Source organism: Lathamus discolor, chromosome 13, assembly GCF_037157495.1.
Source record: "Lathamus discolor isolate bLatDis1 chromosome 13, bLatDis1.hap1, whole genome shotgun sequence".
Taxonomy (NCBI): Eukaryota; Metazoa; Chordata; class Aves; order Psittaciformes; family Psittacidae; genus Lathamus; species Lathamus discolor.
In genome coordinates this window covers 5,534,154-5,549,931 of record NC_088896.1, presented here as the reverse complement: position 1 = coordinate 5,549,931, position 15,778 = coordinate 5,534,154, and the positions used below count along the sequence as shown (strand labels likewise).

At 45.4% G+C, this 15,778-nt stretch overlaps 1 long non-coding RNA gene across 2 annotated transcripts in view; it reads right to left on the bottom strand.

Annotated features, from left to right (window-relative positions):
- LOC136021534 (uncharacterized) overlaps positions 1–15,778 on the bottom strand; it is a 63,400-nt gene that overhangs the window by 40,728 nt on the left and 6,894 nt on the right. Inside the window, exon 3 of one of the 2 annotated variants that reach the window (XR_010615806.1) lies at positions 14,314–15,299. The exons of the other annotated variant lie outside the window; for it this stretch is intronic. This is a non-coding gene — a long non-coding RNA (uncharacterized LOC136021534). Of the gene's footprint in view, positions 1–14,313; positions 15,300–15,778 lie in introns of those variants that run through there. 2 annotated transcript variants of the gene reach the window in all.

Genomic DNA, 15,778 nt, shown 5'->3' with positions numbered 1-15,778 from the left:
TGGGAAGGACATATGGTCAGGCCAGGACTGTATGTGACTTACAAGCAAACCTCTTAAACCTCTATCTTTTGCTGGTAACTGTGCTTAAATACCACCCTGTGACCCAGGTACCTGCCTCTATGTTTGACCTAAACAAGGTCCAACTCACAGCCACATCTAGATTTGACTTTGGCTCATTATCATGTAAAATTTGAACCGAGATCGCAGATATAAATGCCAATAAAACAGAGTAAAAATTATATGTACATTTTCCAGACCCACCTCCGCTCATTAGCAGCATCCTGCACTTCAGTAACAGAGTTTAGGCCGGTTCTGGTTGCATTTCAAGTTTACAGTTTATCTTCCAAAGTCCACACTTGTGCCATCAGTTCTTGTTTGACACCATCTAACTATGCAAACAGAGCACCCAGCACACGTCAGTACAGTTAGCCTGGTCTCACATCATTCATTTGCCATCTCTTGCATCAGGAGATGCAAGGAGAGCATCACCAAACCCAGAACTACAACACACCTTCCACTATTTCACCCTCTCCTTCTACCCAGCACATGGTCATTTGGGATGTGAACACAGCGCAAGAGATGAAATATTAATTTGACCATGATATATAAATAAACCAGCACAATTACTATGCTGCAAGAAAAAAAAAAGGGGTGGAATTATTTTAATTTGATCTATCTTGCAAATGTATTTTGACACCGCAGTTCAAAGATTAAGCATTTCACACCCATTAGAGATAAAAAGCAGTAATTAGAAATGAATGGAGTGAAAACTCAATTTTTCTTCCACCTGTTTCCCACTGAAACGACTGCTGCATGGAACATAAGGAGAGAAAGGATGGGGAAAAAATAAGCCCTGTGAAGCCGTGTGCTTCAGTTCCATTTATTCTCATTATACCAAAATTTGTCTGTAACAGGTCTGCAAACCTTTTTGTTTCCAAATGATATCAAAACTACTTGGAAGATGAGAAATATTTTCTCAAGTATAAATGAACTTAGGAAAAACTCTTCACTTAATGGCTACAAGTGGCCTGTGAGACACAAAGCTGGGGTAACAAAAAGAAGGAGGGACAGGAGAAGGGGGAATGGCTTTAAACTGAAAGAGGGGAGACTGAGATGAGCTCTTAGGCAGAAGCTCTTCCCTGTGAGGGTGCTGAGGCGCTGGCACAGGGTGCCCAGAGAAGCTGTGGCTGCCCCATCCCTGGCAGTGCTCAAGGCCAGGTTGGATGCAGGGGCTTGGAGCAAGCTGCTCCAGTGGAACATGTCCCTGCCCGTGGCAGGGGTTGGAGCTGGATGAGCTTTAAGGTCCCTTCAACCCAACCCAGTCTGGGGTTCTATGAAGATCTTGGATCTGAGGTCCTGGCAGCAGCATCAAGCACGTGCTCAGCCCTGAACATAGATGCATCCTAAGTACGTACAGAAACGTTTGCATAGTCCAAGTCTACTCAAAACAGACCTAAAGATTCAGGCATTACACAGGGATGTATACAACAGCAGAGGGAACAGGCAAAGGATGCTGAGGGTAAGAGCTCAGAAACACATCAGGGAGGGTGTGTATGTGTGTTTGAACACCACTTTCTCCTGCAAAAATTCTGGCTGGCCCCGTGCTTTATCTCGGAGCAGCAGGCATGGCTCATTGCCCCGTGCCACGGCTGCCTGCCACCAGTGCAAATAGTACTGCAAGGCCTTCCATGTGCAGGCTGAGCACTGCTATTGCTCCTCATGTCTTATATTGGGGCAAGAGTAAGGGTAATGAAAACCTGATGATTTTGGTGATAATGCAGCCGGGATGGGGGAGAGAGGCTGTGAGCTCTCTGCCTGCATGGAGAATTAGAGCAGCTGAGAGAAAAAATGGTTCTTCTTTTCATTTTGTGGTGGCACAGGGTGAAACAATGAGTTTCCTCACTGAGGCACAGGGCAGGAGGAAAGGGGAGATGTGGGACTGACTTTCCCTCTCCCTGTGCATCGCTGAGCTCCCTTTTTTGCTAAAGAGCCAAACCCCAGAGATGCCATTGCTCAGGAAATTACTTATTTCAGCTATTTCTCTAGAAAGATCTTGCTCCAAAGGTCTATTTTTTGCCATTTCTGAGCTCTCAGGATGCATAAAAAAGGGATAAGTGAGATTCCCACTGCTGGGAGCCAGCACTATCCTGCCTGGCCATGGTTTTGTGTAGTTTCTGACTGTGTACAAGGCAGAGGCAACATTTCACACTAATGAGCAATTCCTCAGGAAGGTTAAAGAAAAGTCAAGGTTTTCATTAAGGGTTTGGGCCATTTAATTGGTCTGTTTGACAAATGCAATAATATTTGTAGAAAGGGCAGATAAAGGAAAAAGTAAACAAGGTCAGCAGCATCCGTGTGAAACAGACCCAGGAACCGCTACTGCTCCTGCCAGGAAGGGGATGTTTCACCTCCTCCCACTGGCTCTAGATTGCCCTTAAGGGTAAGTCCCTGCTTGCTGTGATACACACGTTTGCCTTAGGGATGAGCAGATTCATGCTGAATTAACACGAGATGTCCAGACACCCGGGGCATAGCTTGGGCAGGCACTGCTTGCCCTTGTATCATGAATGGTGCCCTGGTGCACCTTGACTGGGCAAGATGAAGCTGTTCCATTTGGATGGACAGGAGTGGAAACGAGCTATGAGAACATGTGTTTCCTTTAAACTTGGCTTTCATAAATAAAATCATAAAGCAATGGAAGTATATCCAGGAAAAGAAAGCAAAGCTCCAGCATTTATTTCCCCTGTAGTTTTGTGCCCTCCTGCCCCATTTCATTTATTTCTTTAAAAAGGGAGAAATTTCCACTAAAAAGTGTAAAAAGCTGTGGCTGTTAATAGCCATTTTCAGTAAATCAGGAGGAAGTACAAAACCTGGCAATAGACCAGACGGCATCACCTTGTCACCATCTGCAGTGATCTTTGCCCTGTTGTCACCAGCATTTTAGGGCTATTTCAGCTCTTTCAGGGAGGCCGCTCCCTGGTAACACCCCGAAACAGCCCTGCAGTCCACGGGATGCTCCTCTAACACAGAGCACCCGGGAAGATGAAACGTGAAATGTTCAAAACAGACCAAAGGAAGCATTTCTAATGCGAGTAATTATCCTGTGGCGCTTCCTGCCATGCGATACAAGAGAAGCAAATAATGCAGAATAATTCCTCAAAGACTCAGTTACCGAGTTGAATAACAGCATCAGCTGCAGTTTCGCTGCCTAGGTCTAGCATTATGAAGGCTCCTGGTCCTCGTGCTTCAAACTAATCCCCTGCTGGGATTAGAAAAGCAAACAATATCTCAGTATCAGTGACACTCACAACTTCAGGTAATAAGGAGCGCAGCTTCCGCAGGCTGGCTGGGGAAGGAGATAAAGCATTAGTTTTGCTTGCATCTTTTCCCATGGACTAGTTTGGCCACACGGTTTTCCCTACAGTGCAAAGGAAGCCTCTCTGTAATGGAAATACCTCTCTTTGCTTAAAGCAAACTGCTAAAACAAATATAAAGCACCTTAAAAAAGCTTGCATTTTCCTCAGCAAGCCAACACCTCCGGCTGCAGGGAGAGTCCCATTCATGTTTGTGATGTGCCAGCATCTCCCAGGCACGTTCATGTGGCTTTTTGGGTGCTGAAACCCTCTGTCTCAGGCCTTGGTGACCCAGGCATCCCCATTCACAGGCAAGATGCACAATTACACCCCGCCCGAGCACAGAGGAGCAGCAGCTTTCACGCTTAAGTTGGCACAGCCTCTCCTCCTGGAGCAGGTGCCTGGGCCATTGCTCTGCTCTATCATTAAGAAGAAGCTATTTCATGTCCTTACACAGTAACCTCGATGCTACTACATGAGTAAACTATGAAGTTACACATTAGGTCGTAACATTTCAGGCCCTATTAGGAACAAAAGTGCCTTTGTGGCCATGCAGGTTACTGAATAACCTCCTCCAGCCCCATAAAAAGCAGCAAGCGGGATCAGGCTTTTCTCTTCCTTTTAAACAAGATCTGGTTTATATGCAAGTCAGGGTCTTAAGGTCCCTTTTTGTGTCTCCACTGCTTGCTTGCCTTGCTCCAGCCTATCAGCTATCCTTGGAGCAGAGTTTCAGTGGGACTGAGCGTTTAAACAGATTTTAGGTGATGGGGTAAGGGGGTCTGAGATTTTCTTGCTGTGCAGGGCAGAAGCAATAGTACCCCTAAGTGCATCCATCTTTGGGTGCATTACACATGCTCCACACTGCCTTTGGGGGCTAATGAGAAAACAAAGCAGGTTTATCTGCGGAGAAAGGAAATGGGGATGGAGGGAGGAAGAAAACACAAGCCATGTCTATGTGTAGCTATGCTGCAGCTCACCTCGTGCTATGGGATATCCTAGTTAACAACCTCGAGGTCAAAACTTGACCTTCTTCCAGTCCATGGCAGTTGGACAGATTCAATGATACGGGTGAGACCAGCACACTGTGCAGTTGCTGACTGGGCCAGCAGCAAGGAGGGAGGGTGTACATAACCCCTTAGCCCTTTCCTGCCCTCCACCAGCCACATGTACATCATGTTCAGGGTCTTGACATGACTGTTTATCAAAGGAACATTTCTCAATCACCTGTGAACCCACTGGAGAGCAGCCAAAGCTGCTGTAAGTACCAGACTCTGGACCCTGCACAGCAGGCCCTCATCGAGCATCTGAATGCTTGAAGGCTGCTTGTTTTCCTGCTGCTTTCCCATCTGCCCTCTCCTCTGGGCTACCTCCTACACAGTTTTCTCCATGTCTACAGTAGCTGTGGTTCTTTATGGATGAGCCATAATGGAGGCACCGGTGTGCACCAAGCACTGAAGCACCCCATTGTTGACTGTTGCTTCAGAAGCACATTTGCTGTAGCGCTTCCTGATGCAGACCCTGTGCCTTAAAACTGAGCGTGATGGGGAGCCCTGGAAGTGGCAGGAGCTACCTGGACTTGAGTTACGTGTCCCTGAAATAGCTGGTTACGGATACAGAAGTGACACACAGCTCCCTGCTCTTGCGCTGAACTGAACTGTTATCACTTCCTACCAACAAGTCCTTCTTTCACACGGAGCCAGCTGGGTCCTCTCACCCTTCTGCTGAGCTCTCCTCTTTCTGCCTGGAAACCTCCCCTGCACAGAGCCCTGGGAACTCAAAAGTAACAGCTCTGTGCTTTTTGACCCTCGTTTCCTCTTCTGAGCCATAGAGAACGATTCTCTCATAACCAGACTTCCCAGACCTTGCACTTGAAGGAACGCTCACGTCCCGGTAACTCTAATTACATTACTCACATTGAAGCTGATGGGCATTTCCCACCGTCTGCAACAGGCACTGTGCTGGGTGATGCTGGGCTGCTCAGGCTGCGAGACCCAGAGGTGCTTCCGCAATCAGAGACTCACCCAAAATCACAGCAGAGGCAAAGTCAGCCCAAGAGCTCCCATGTCACAAATCCCAAACTAGCACCCTAACCACTGGATAATGCGCTTAAAAGCATATCTATAAATAAACTTGGGCTTTATATAAGCCCAATTAGAATACACTGGCAAATTATTCAAGGAAGCTGGCAGACACATACTTTATTTCAGGTGTCAGCCACAGGAGAGTATTGTGGGGTTGCATTACAGGGAACGCATTGTGACTTTGAGTTATATTGCACTTAGCCTGCAAGTGAAACAATAACAGCTTGGTCTATGGAGATAACACCCCAGATCAGCTCCCTCCAATAAATTAGTGAAACATTCCACTCCCCAGCACTGCAGTCTCACACCTCTAAATATCAACACAAACTCCAAGGGTTTGATGGAAAAAATGGTGTTAAGTCTCATGGTGTTTGAGGAATTTCCCAATATGCACTAAATTAACTTTCTGGCTCCACTAAACAGAGTGGTAGAAAACAGCCCCATCTGAGACAGATGCAAGGCGAAAGATCCAAGCAGCTGTTTTGCACATGAAATCAGATTGAGATTAACACTTACCCTCGGAGTTCTCGCTCCAGGGATAAAATATAGCTTAAGAGAACCCCTCTGTTTAAAAATACCTTGAGTTTCATCAGTGCATTGGGATGAATTGGGAATTTGGAATCTCCAGGCTATGAAAAGTCAAAGAATAAAAATCTCTTTCCAAAAGCAAAACCCCTGACTTAAATTCATCCCTTTTGTTTCCTCCAGCCTGGCATTTTAGGGATTTGGCCTAAATCATGAAAGTCTTGTTCATCAAATTCAGCTGAAGAAATCCACTTATTGTTACACCTCACTGTTACAACAGGACCAAGGCAGGCACAAAACGTGATTAAGGAAAGAAGTGAAGCTTTGTACAAGCGACTGATGTCTCTTAGTGGGATAATCAGGTGAAAGCAAATAGCAAGGATTTCATGAATACAGCCTAGTGAAGAAGTGCACCAGAGAGATCGGCCATGGCTTTTCTTCATCATTTGTTGGTATTTCCGTGAATTCAAAATCCTGGAGGAGAGAATGAACAGTCCAGGTACTGACAGGCTGTCCCCTGGATGCTGGCCTCTCTTTTACCCCTTCCCTGCTCACACATGAGCCTGAGCACTCCAGCAGACAGCCAGTGCATCCCCCATGGCCCAGCAGCACATCCCAGAGGATTCAGCTCATTTAGGCCACTCAGCAGATAACACGAGTTTGTTTTCGGGAAGGCAAAGCAATCTGTCCATAAGGATTTCTCACGCTTCATGTGCCAGCCCTGGCCAGGGAAATACAACATTAACTACATCAAAAGAAATTGTTGAATGAATAAATTATAGAAGCATCCAGGGTACCTATCTGGGGTATTATTTTCCACACTGGTGACGGGTAGGTTAAAGGAGCATGTTTTGCTGTTATTGCATTCCCGGGTCTGTCTGCAAGGACTCGGCATCGCTGTGAAAGTGAGACTATGGACACAAGCTCCCTGCTGGCACAGCAGGACCAGGCACAGGTTTTGCTAATGTCACCTCGCCTCAAGCACTACCCTTCGGAGGAAGGCAGCACAAATGCTGATCGTAGGCAGCACAAGAGGAAGAAGAACCCTCCAGACACAGCTAAACACAAGCCCATTGAAGCAAGTCCTTAAACTGCAGTAGCACGGACCCATGCTGCCTGCTAAGCCCTGTCCTGCTCCTCTCTGCAGCCACACAGCACAATATTAATGTCTTGTTTAGCCAGCATCCATCGCCCAGGGACATGCAGCTCTTTACACAGACAAAGCTGCTGGAGCACTTGTGCACCGTTTCACATTGAAGGATTTCTAAAAGCTTTGCAAATATTATACAATTAAGCCTCACAACCCTTCTGTGGATGGGCTGAGTATTATTCCTCACAGTTTCTCACCGGTGGAAAGAGAGGCAGAGAGTCATTAAGTGATTTATCTTAATATCACACAGAAATCTTACAAGAGAATTAGGATTAGCACCCAGATCTCTGGATTACCAGCCTTTTTATGCGCAATTTATTCCTGATCAAAACCATACAGTCCACTTCAGGGCTTTGCTCATGGGAAGATTGCTACCCATGCCGAGTTTATGCAGTTGCTTTTCTTCTAATGGGGAAGAAAGAAATAAAAGAATAGAAAGAGAATTAAAAAGGAGCTAACTACCATTTCAATCAGCAAGCATACACAAAGCCTCGCCTTTGTGCTAAGAACAGTCGCCAAAGGACTTCCAAGCCTTTCCTAAGTTGTGCAGGGAGGAGGACCCAAAAGTTTTGGTGCTAATCCCAGAATTACCTCTTTTGCAACACCCAAGCCCCATTCATGGAGCAGCAGGGTGAAAGCCCGACTCCATGAAAGTTATGGGATTGCTGCCATTCCCATTGGTAGGGCCGGGGTCTCAGTCGAGGTGGTTAGTGGGTGAACGCTGTTGCCTTTGGCATGACAGAACTCCCTGGGTCACTGTAAATTATTACAAAATGGTATTAATTTTGGCTTTTTACCCAAAGAAATAAAGGGCTGTTCGGAACTGAAGCCTCCCCACGTGTAGATGGGCTACAAGCTACAACCAGGGGAGGGGGAAAAAGGCAGCCCAAAGCCAGAGGCAAAAATGGGGATCTGCTGCTGCCTCGCATCGAATTGAGACTTCTCATCACAAAGGATTTTAATTTGGCCCCTGCTGTACAACCACAGTCCCCGTTAGGCCGATCTCCCCAGGCAAGGCAGTAAATTATGTGTCCCTGCATCTGGCCCCTCTGGTCTCCTGTCCATATGTTAACTCTCAGTGCTGGTTAACAGGCCTTGGTGAACCCCAGCTCTTGCTCTCAATGTCCCCCAGTTTCCCCCTCAGCCAGCTCTGTGGGTGATTTCAAGGTATATCATCGCAGCTACCTCCCAGAGGTGTTATTTGCCATCTGGAGCTGGGCAAGCATTTCAAATGAGCGCGTTATCCATCAAAACCCACACTTTTCTACAAACTCAAATTGTTTAAATTTGAAATATATCTTGGCTGGGGGGGGGTGGGGGTGTGTGGAAATGCCATAAAATAAAAATATTGGTGTTTTCAAAGCAAAATACATCAGTTTCCCTTTGAAAGAAGTGCTTATTTTTGAAGTGAGAACAAGCTTCATTTATAGAAAGAATTTGAAAGAATTAAGAACTTAAAGCCAACAGAATACTTTCGGACTGACTCAGGACCAGATGGCCAAATAGAGAAACAAAACCCCAAATTTCCCTCTTTTCCATGCTCCCAAAATTTCAGCTCAGTCTAATCCAGCTTCAGCAAGTCCCGCTAAAAACAAAACCCAGTGAGACCAAGGAGCATGGACAGAGGCAGAACACATGCAAACACCCAGTTTCCATCAGAAGTCCACAGGTACAGGCTTTCCTATCACATCTCGCTGATGGATCTGTGGATCAGAAAAGGAGGCTCAGCCAAGATCCCCTAAAATCACATCTTCCTTCCTGGTGCCCTGTGGCTACTCCATGAAAAGGAGAGATACCATTGCTGCCATCGCCTTCTGTCTGGCACATTTGGCCCCACATTCCTCGGGATCCCAGGATTTTACTCTGAGCTAATTTACTCCTGCCGCAGTGAACACAACCACCATACGAGGGGGTGATATATAGAATATATTCTACATATAGAATATAGTCTATATATTCTATTCTACATATAGAATATATGCTGTAAGACATTCTGGCACATTAGCCCTGCTGTTGGCCACCCTTCCTGCTTTTCCACCTCCAGACCCAAGCTTTGTAAGGAACTCCAGATGTGCTAACAGCTGGTTACCCCTGAAAACCACCGTGGACCCTGCAACAGCCCAGCCTGCTGAGCCAGCACCCTAGGCAAACCATCGCTAGCATTCAGCAGATCCCTGCAGAAAGGGTGCTCAAGGACAGGGAATCGCAACTACAGCTTGAGACTTCCTTTTATGTAATATGTCTGCAAAATGAAGTCATTTGGACTCCAGGCTGTTTACAGCTGTCACATCTGAAACGGATTTTGCCACTTTGGTGTCAGAAGGCTGGGTCTGCAAAAAGAGACATAACATAACAATCCCTAATGGCAATGAGGCTAATCATGTGTAAATTGAGCCATAGTGTCTCTGGTTGTGTGACATTCGTTTAATTCTCTTACTGCCACGCTTAGGGAGAAACACTCCCTACCTAGGTAGTGATCATGGAGGGGGGGAAGGTAATAAGCATATAACAAGGATCCCCAGAAACAAGTAATGCTGGGCTTTTGAAAGGACTGTGCTTTGGAGCATTTGCATTTCAATGGGATGGAAAGCTTAGTTTCTCAACTGTGCCTTGCCAAACTCTCAGGAACACCCTTCTTTTCTTTCTATTTGATTAATCATTTCATGCTTAGAGTCTTTGAAAATACTGCTACTTCTAGCAAGCGGATAAATGCGCATCTCTGCAGATAAATGCCTTAAGGCTCTGCTCTGTGTTGCTCTTTTCCTCTTTTAGCTACTCCAACTCCTAAATCAGCAAATGCACAGCACAGATTTTCTGCCTGGGTAAGAAGAGTTAGTGGATTTGAAAGACTAAAGCAATGCTGCAGGTTACCCTGCGTCAACCAGGGCTAGGAAAGTACAAAAGCCAATGTAATGAAAAGGTAAGTTTTTCCAAGTGTGCAGCATGATTAAAACTCAGCCAATTAAAGTTCTGATTCAATATAAACCTTGAGTGTTTCCAAATGTATTAAACAGTTGACACCAGCATGACATCTGCCCTTTCCCTGCAGCTCTCCAGATGGAAAAGAGATCTACCTGCCGTCTCTGCGCTGCTCTGTAGCAAAGGAGTTTAGACTGACCTAAATTAGATTTGCAAGGAAAGTCTTTAGCCCTAGCTCAGGTCCTAAACATGGACCTGTTTCGCTTTGCACCTCCTTAAGCTGCTTTATAACATATAAAAATGTTCTATGAGTTCAAACTGTCTTGTCCTGGATCCGTCTCTGGCAGTGGCGGCAGGAGATGCTACTTAGAATGAGCTTGGCCCCTTTCTGCATTTCCTTCTGTTGGTACCCACCAAGCATTCATCCACAGCTGCTGAATGTAAGAGACTAAAGTCAAACCCGTGCCCAAGCAATTTAGTGCCCATTTATCAAGCTGCTGTGCATGACTTTTTAGAACTCCCTTTAAAAGCTGCAGACTCACCACCTTCATCACTTCGCAAGCCTCTCCCATACTGCAGCTCAGCTTCCTCATCTCCAAACTGAAGAGTCCTGGCCACAGAAAGCAGCTTTTCCATCCCTGTTTTAGTACAATGCCTTCTCCAGTTATACCATGGTCCTCATGGGATTAATTTTAGTTCATTACAGGACTACATATAATAAATGAGACGGGTCGAAGTGCCATTTGGGCAAATCTGCTGCAAAGGGGACTGAGCACCACAAGAGCTAAGCTGGTAGACCCTCAGTGCAGACAGCAAGAAGCTCAAAGAGCCCAGCTCAGATCCCAGATGTACTAGTTTCCGTGACCCAGCACCGTTTTTGCACATGAAGGATCCCCTTTCCCAACACAATGAACCCTCCAGACACCCTCCTGCTACCCCGTTCTTCCCAATCGCAGACACGGTTTTGTCCTGCTCATTGCCTATAGTGCTATGCTGTGCTGCTCTGGGTAGACATGCCCACCATGAAGGCTAGAGCACTGTTCCCCTCAGACTGAGGAGAAGTGCATTGGCACAAACAACAGGCAGCTTTAAAAGTGACTGATGCTTCTTTTGAAGCTCAAGGGAAGTTGAAACTTGGTTCAAATCCCATTTTAAGTGATCACTCCTAGGACTCGCATCCATTAATGTCATAGGCGGTGGGTACTGTATTATGTATGTATTCCATGAGTGACTGCAGAATCAAGAAGTGTGAAATACTTTCTGTGTTCACTTGGGTATATACAAAACTAGTAATCAGGAAAAATAGAGGTTGGACAAGAAAAAAATCCAAAGCTTTATTAAATGCCAAGTGCTAAAGTAGCCTTGAAAACAAAGAAAAGGAAAAAAATCATCTGAGGAGGAGAAAGGGAATAAATACACCAAATTGCAAACCAAAACTAACGTTCTGGCCTGGGAGAGGGCAAAAGGAACCAGGCTGTGTTTTGAGAGATGAACCCTTCGTTCCTGCTCTATACAGTTTTGGTGACCTCCACACACTGTGACAAAGGCTATTCTCACACTTCTGTTCACCAGATTAACTCACGACTCTGCACAAATGCTCATTGTGATGCCCACAGGGACTGCTGACGTTCCTCAAGGAACCCTCCGGGATTTCAGGTGTCCTTTTGGGCAGCAGCACGTGAGCAGTGCTGCCCCTGCCTGCAGTACCCAGGGAGCTGGCAGAGCAAGAATTCCTGTAGGAAGAAGAGGTCTTTCAACTGAAACACCATGAAGCAAACTGCTGCTCCATCCCATTTCCTTCCCCAGCAGTCTCCCTGCAGATCTTCACCATGCCGGTGAGACAAGAGGAGCACACCTTGTAATATCCCTCTGGCCTTGTTGAGGATCCTTGTACCCTTACGTTAAGGGGATTTGAGGTATGTGCTGTCTGTGTACAAGTTCCTGGAGCCCTTGTACCTCCAAGGTGCGTTTCTTTGACTTTTCTGAGTACAACTGTAGATAGGAATTGTTTCAAAGTCTCACATTTGGAGGGGAATGAGAGAAAACACATGGCAGGTGTTAGTCCTATGGCCTGAAGGCCGCCCAGAGTGTGCCCAGACATAGGTATGGTTTGGCATTAAGACCTTCCCCAGAAGGATGAGGAGAAAGACACAAATGTATTCCTCCACCCTGGCCCATTTTTGTAGTTCATCCCATGGGAACATATTTATCTCTGTTCTCCTTGGAGAAGGAAACAGGAGAAACTGGTCCAGCTTGAAGCTTTTTTGTCTTGGGCATCCAAAGAATTGTGTGATGCCTTTGGTGTACCATCTCTTTTGTTTTTAATGAGACCATTGATTCACATCCCAAAAGATATGGAAGAATTTTGGTTTATTTTGAAGCCAGAACCATTTCTCCCTTCATTTTTACTGCTTTGATCTTGGCTGAAATGTGTGACTGGAATAACATCTAATGGAGTGCACTGGATAAAGCCCAACCCAAAGGAAAAAGCAGTATGTCTTCAGAAGTGTGCATTGACCACCCTGTTTCAAAGACATCAGATCACTCATGCAAGGACCAGTGCTGGAAGACACAATTGCACATAAGCTGTCAGCGGCAAGGAAGTTGGATATGTGGAGCTGAAACTCCCAGTAAAGCAGTCCTAGCTTTGCAGAGTGTGCAAGTGAAAGAGCTGTAATATGTTGTAATCACAACTGCATTGCAACCCAGTATTATTTTCATAGTAAGCCTGTTTTATAGTATTTTATGTCCAGGTAAGCTCTAAAGGGCTATTTCTCACAGAGCAGCTGTATCTCACTCTTGGGGAAGCCTGTTTAACATCCACGCTACAGGTTAATAAATGCCATAGTGTCATTTCCTCCACTTGCTGGTTTTAGCAAATGTCAAAGGGCAACAACCTCGTAGCAGAAGCCAAGTGTAGAAAAGGGAAACAGCAGGCATCAATAATCTCAGAAAGGTTTATATATCCTTCATCTAAATTCTTCCAGGTTTACTTCATATTCATGTTTATTTGGGAGAAAAGCTCTGATTTATTACCATTGACCAATCCCATATTGCACTAAATACCAGCAAGCTGCTGGTGGAAACTGCTAGATCTAGATGTCCCTCAATTTTGAGCCCACAGACCATCAGATAGCCTTCCCCTTTTCTAGAGTTGTGCAATAAATGGAGCAGAAAAGTGAGTTTGGTTCAGGTTTTCGGAGACTCACAGGTCCAACTGGCATTTCATTTTAGAAAGCAAAGCAAACAAAACCCTACCAACAGCAAAACCCCCTTAAACTGCTAGTTCAGTAGCATTAAAACGAGATAGACTGAAATGCTTTACAAACCAGAATTCTAAGGTTATCGTGGGATTTGGGAACACCTGAACCACCCTTCCTCCCCTATCCTGCACTTCAGTTACAAACAAAAAATACCCCCAAATATAATAGGCTTTAGGGAGCCATTGTGTCCAAGCCAATGCACTGATACAATTATTATAGCTGGTAAACACAAACAAGCATGTATTGCGATCATATTTCCAGAGTGAAAATGTGAATGGGCAGAGATGCTGTCAAAACTGTACTTTTGCCTGATGTATTTTGGGATTGATGCATTTGAGTTACAGAGCATTGTCTAAAACCAGGCGAGTCCTCCACACAGCAGTAGACAGTAGGAGTGAGCAGGCAGCATATCAGCCCACACCTTCCACCATAGCTGAGCCCACACATCCAGGCACCCACCACAAAGGTTTCTGTCCTTTTGTAAGGGAATTCTGCATCTCTGGAAGTGTTGCTACACAAGAAAGGCTCTTTTATCCACAGTTTGGAAGCAAAGATCCAAACAAGCTATTCAAGTCACTCAGTTGCACTCCCTGCTCCCACAGTGAAACCTCATACCAGAGCCATCCCTGCTGATGCTCAAAGCCCATGTAACCACCAGCATCAGCTACAGTTTTTACCTAGGATTTCAGCTAGGATATGAGCAGTGGTTGAACAGTAGCTAATCTGTCAGCAGAGAAGGGAGAGAAAGGCTCTACAGTGGCAAATTGGCCCTGAAGCAGGAGGTAGAGCAAGGACATCCCATGAGACTGGTCTATGTATGCACTTCCTTGATCATCCACCCCAGCTATGGGAAAGCAGCACCAAGACAAACAAGCACAACACGATCTTCCATAAGGAATAGCTTTCTCCCAGTTTTCCTGCTTGTATGCACTGTCACAGGCTGCGGATGGGCTGCTGCTCAGAGAAGAGGCCAATGATGGATGCTGCCCTGACCTACCAGCAGCAAGGCCACCAAGCCTTGACCCATGTGGGTTCCAATTAGCCAAAATTAGTCAGCTGTGGCCAGGGTTTGGCTTCCTTTAAACACCTAACGGTGTGAAAGCAACAGCCCCTTTCTCCAAGTTGCCCACTCAACCCTTTGTGGCCTTACACCCTTCCCCAGGGAGCCTCCTTCAGTTTTGTTTCTCCCCTTCATGAGCCATGCCAATCATTAAAGAGTCTCAGCAGCCCCATTATCATCCTGGGCAATTCTTAACTCATTAGGCTTTAAAGTTGTTGGACTGCAGGAAAAGAAAAAACCCCAAACCAAGCAAACGCTTGAGCACAATAAAAGGATGTTAATGTTTTACCCCACTGACAATGACTGAATCTGTAGGACAATTATTACGGGTGTTTCCATGGGTTTAGTGTTACTTTTTTCCTGACATGAGGTCCTTTGGGCAGCATCTAATTAAAAATGGAGGAGTTTAATCTGCAGCCAACCTCAGAGGTTGATTTGAATTCTCCCACTGTGAACTTTCAAACATGGAAGCACGCCTGTTCGCACCGACGGGATCCAATATCCTGCCTTCACAATGGACTTCCTACATTTTGGCAGGCTGCATGCCTACGGTTGTGCCAGACTGCAGCATTAATAATTCACTACCTGAACTGATCTTTCAGCATGAAACACAAGTAAAGACGACATTAAGTGCTGCTTGGATTCCCCTTCTCTGCCATTCTCCTATTGTGTCTTCAGATTGTGCTTAATCTAGTGGGAATTTAGTTTTAAATTAACCCAAAGTCACATCTTAGGAGGTCAAAAGCACATCTAGTGCTGAAGAGAGAAAGCAGGATTTCCTGCCGAGTTTACCTTTCAGTCCAACGTTTTAATTTTCATTTGAATCTCTGCATCAGATGAAGATGAGATGTGTTTAGATTGGGATGCAGGAGAGGATGGCAGGAATTTCAGCTTCCTAATGAGCAGCATATTAACACTTTCCCCTGGTTGTGTGAAAAGGCAGGACACCTATGGATATGAGAGAACACTGCCATTTTTGAGAGGAAGAGCACCATATTCTAGCAATATTTACAAGTTTTTTCTCTGCATTGTGACAGAAGGAAAACCTCTTCCAGGAAAGAAAGCAGCACCAAAATGTATTTATACAGTTGAAAATTAAGCCATTTCTCTAGTGTCAGGAACAGCCTCACACGCAGTTGTACTGGTTGAAACAAGGAGTTATGGAGCAGGTACAGCGAAGCTGTTCTTACCAGAGTCTTCAATACCCCAAAGCAACCTAAAAACTTTGGCAAGTTACAAACATCTCATGTCCCAGCTCTTCCCTTTATCAGGGGCTGGATTTTAAGTTAAAAAGCCCACTCCAAAAAAAATCCAGCCAAACCAACCAAAACCTGGGAAGTTGAGGAAGATAACCTCAATTCTGATGAAACAGTTGAGTTTTTTGTAGAACATGCAGTTTTTCACTTACTTATGTGAAAAGCTGCATG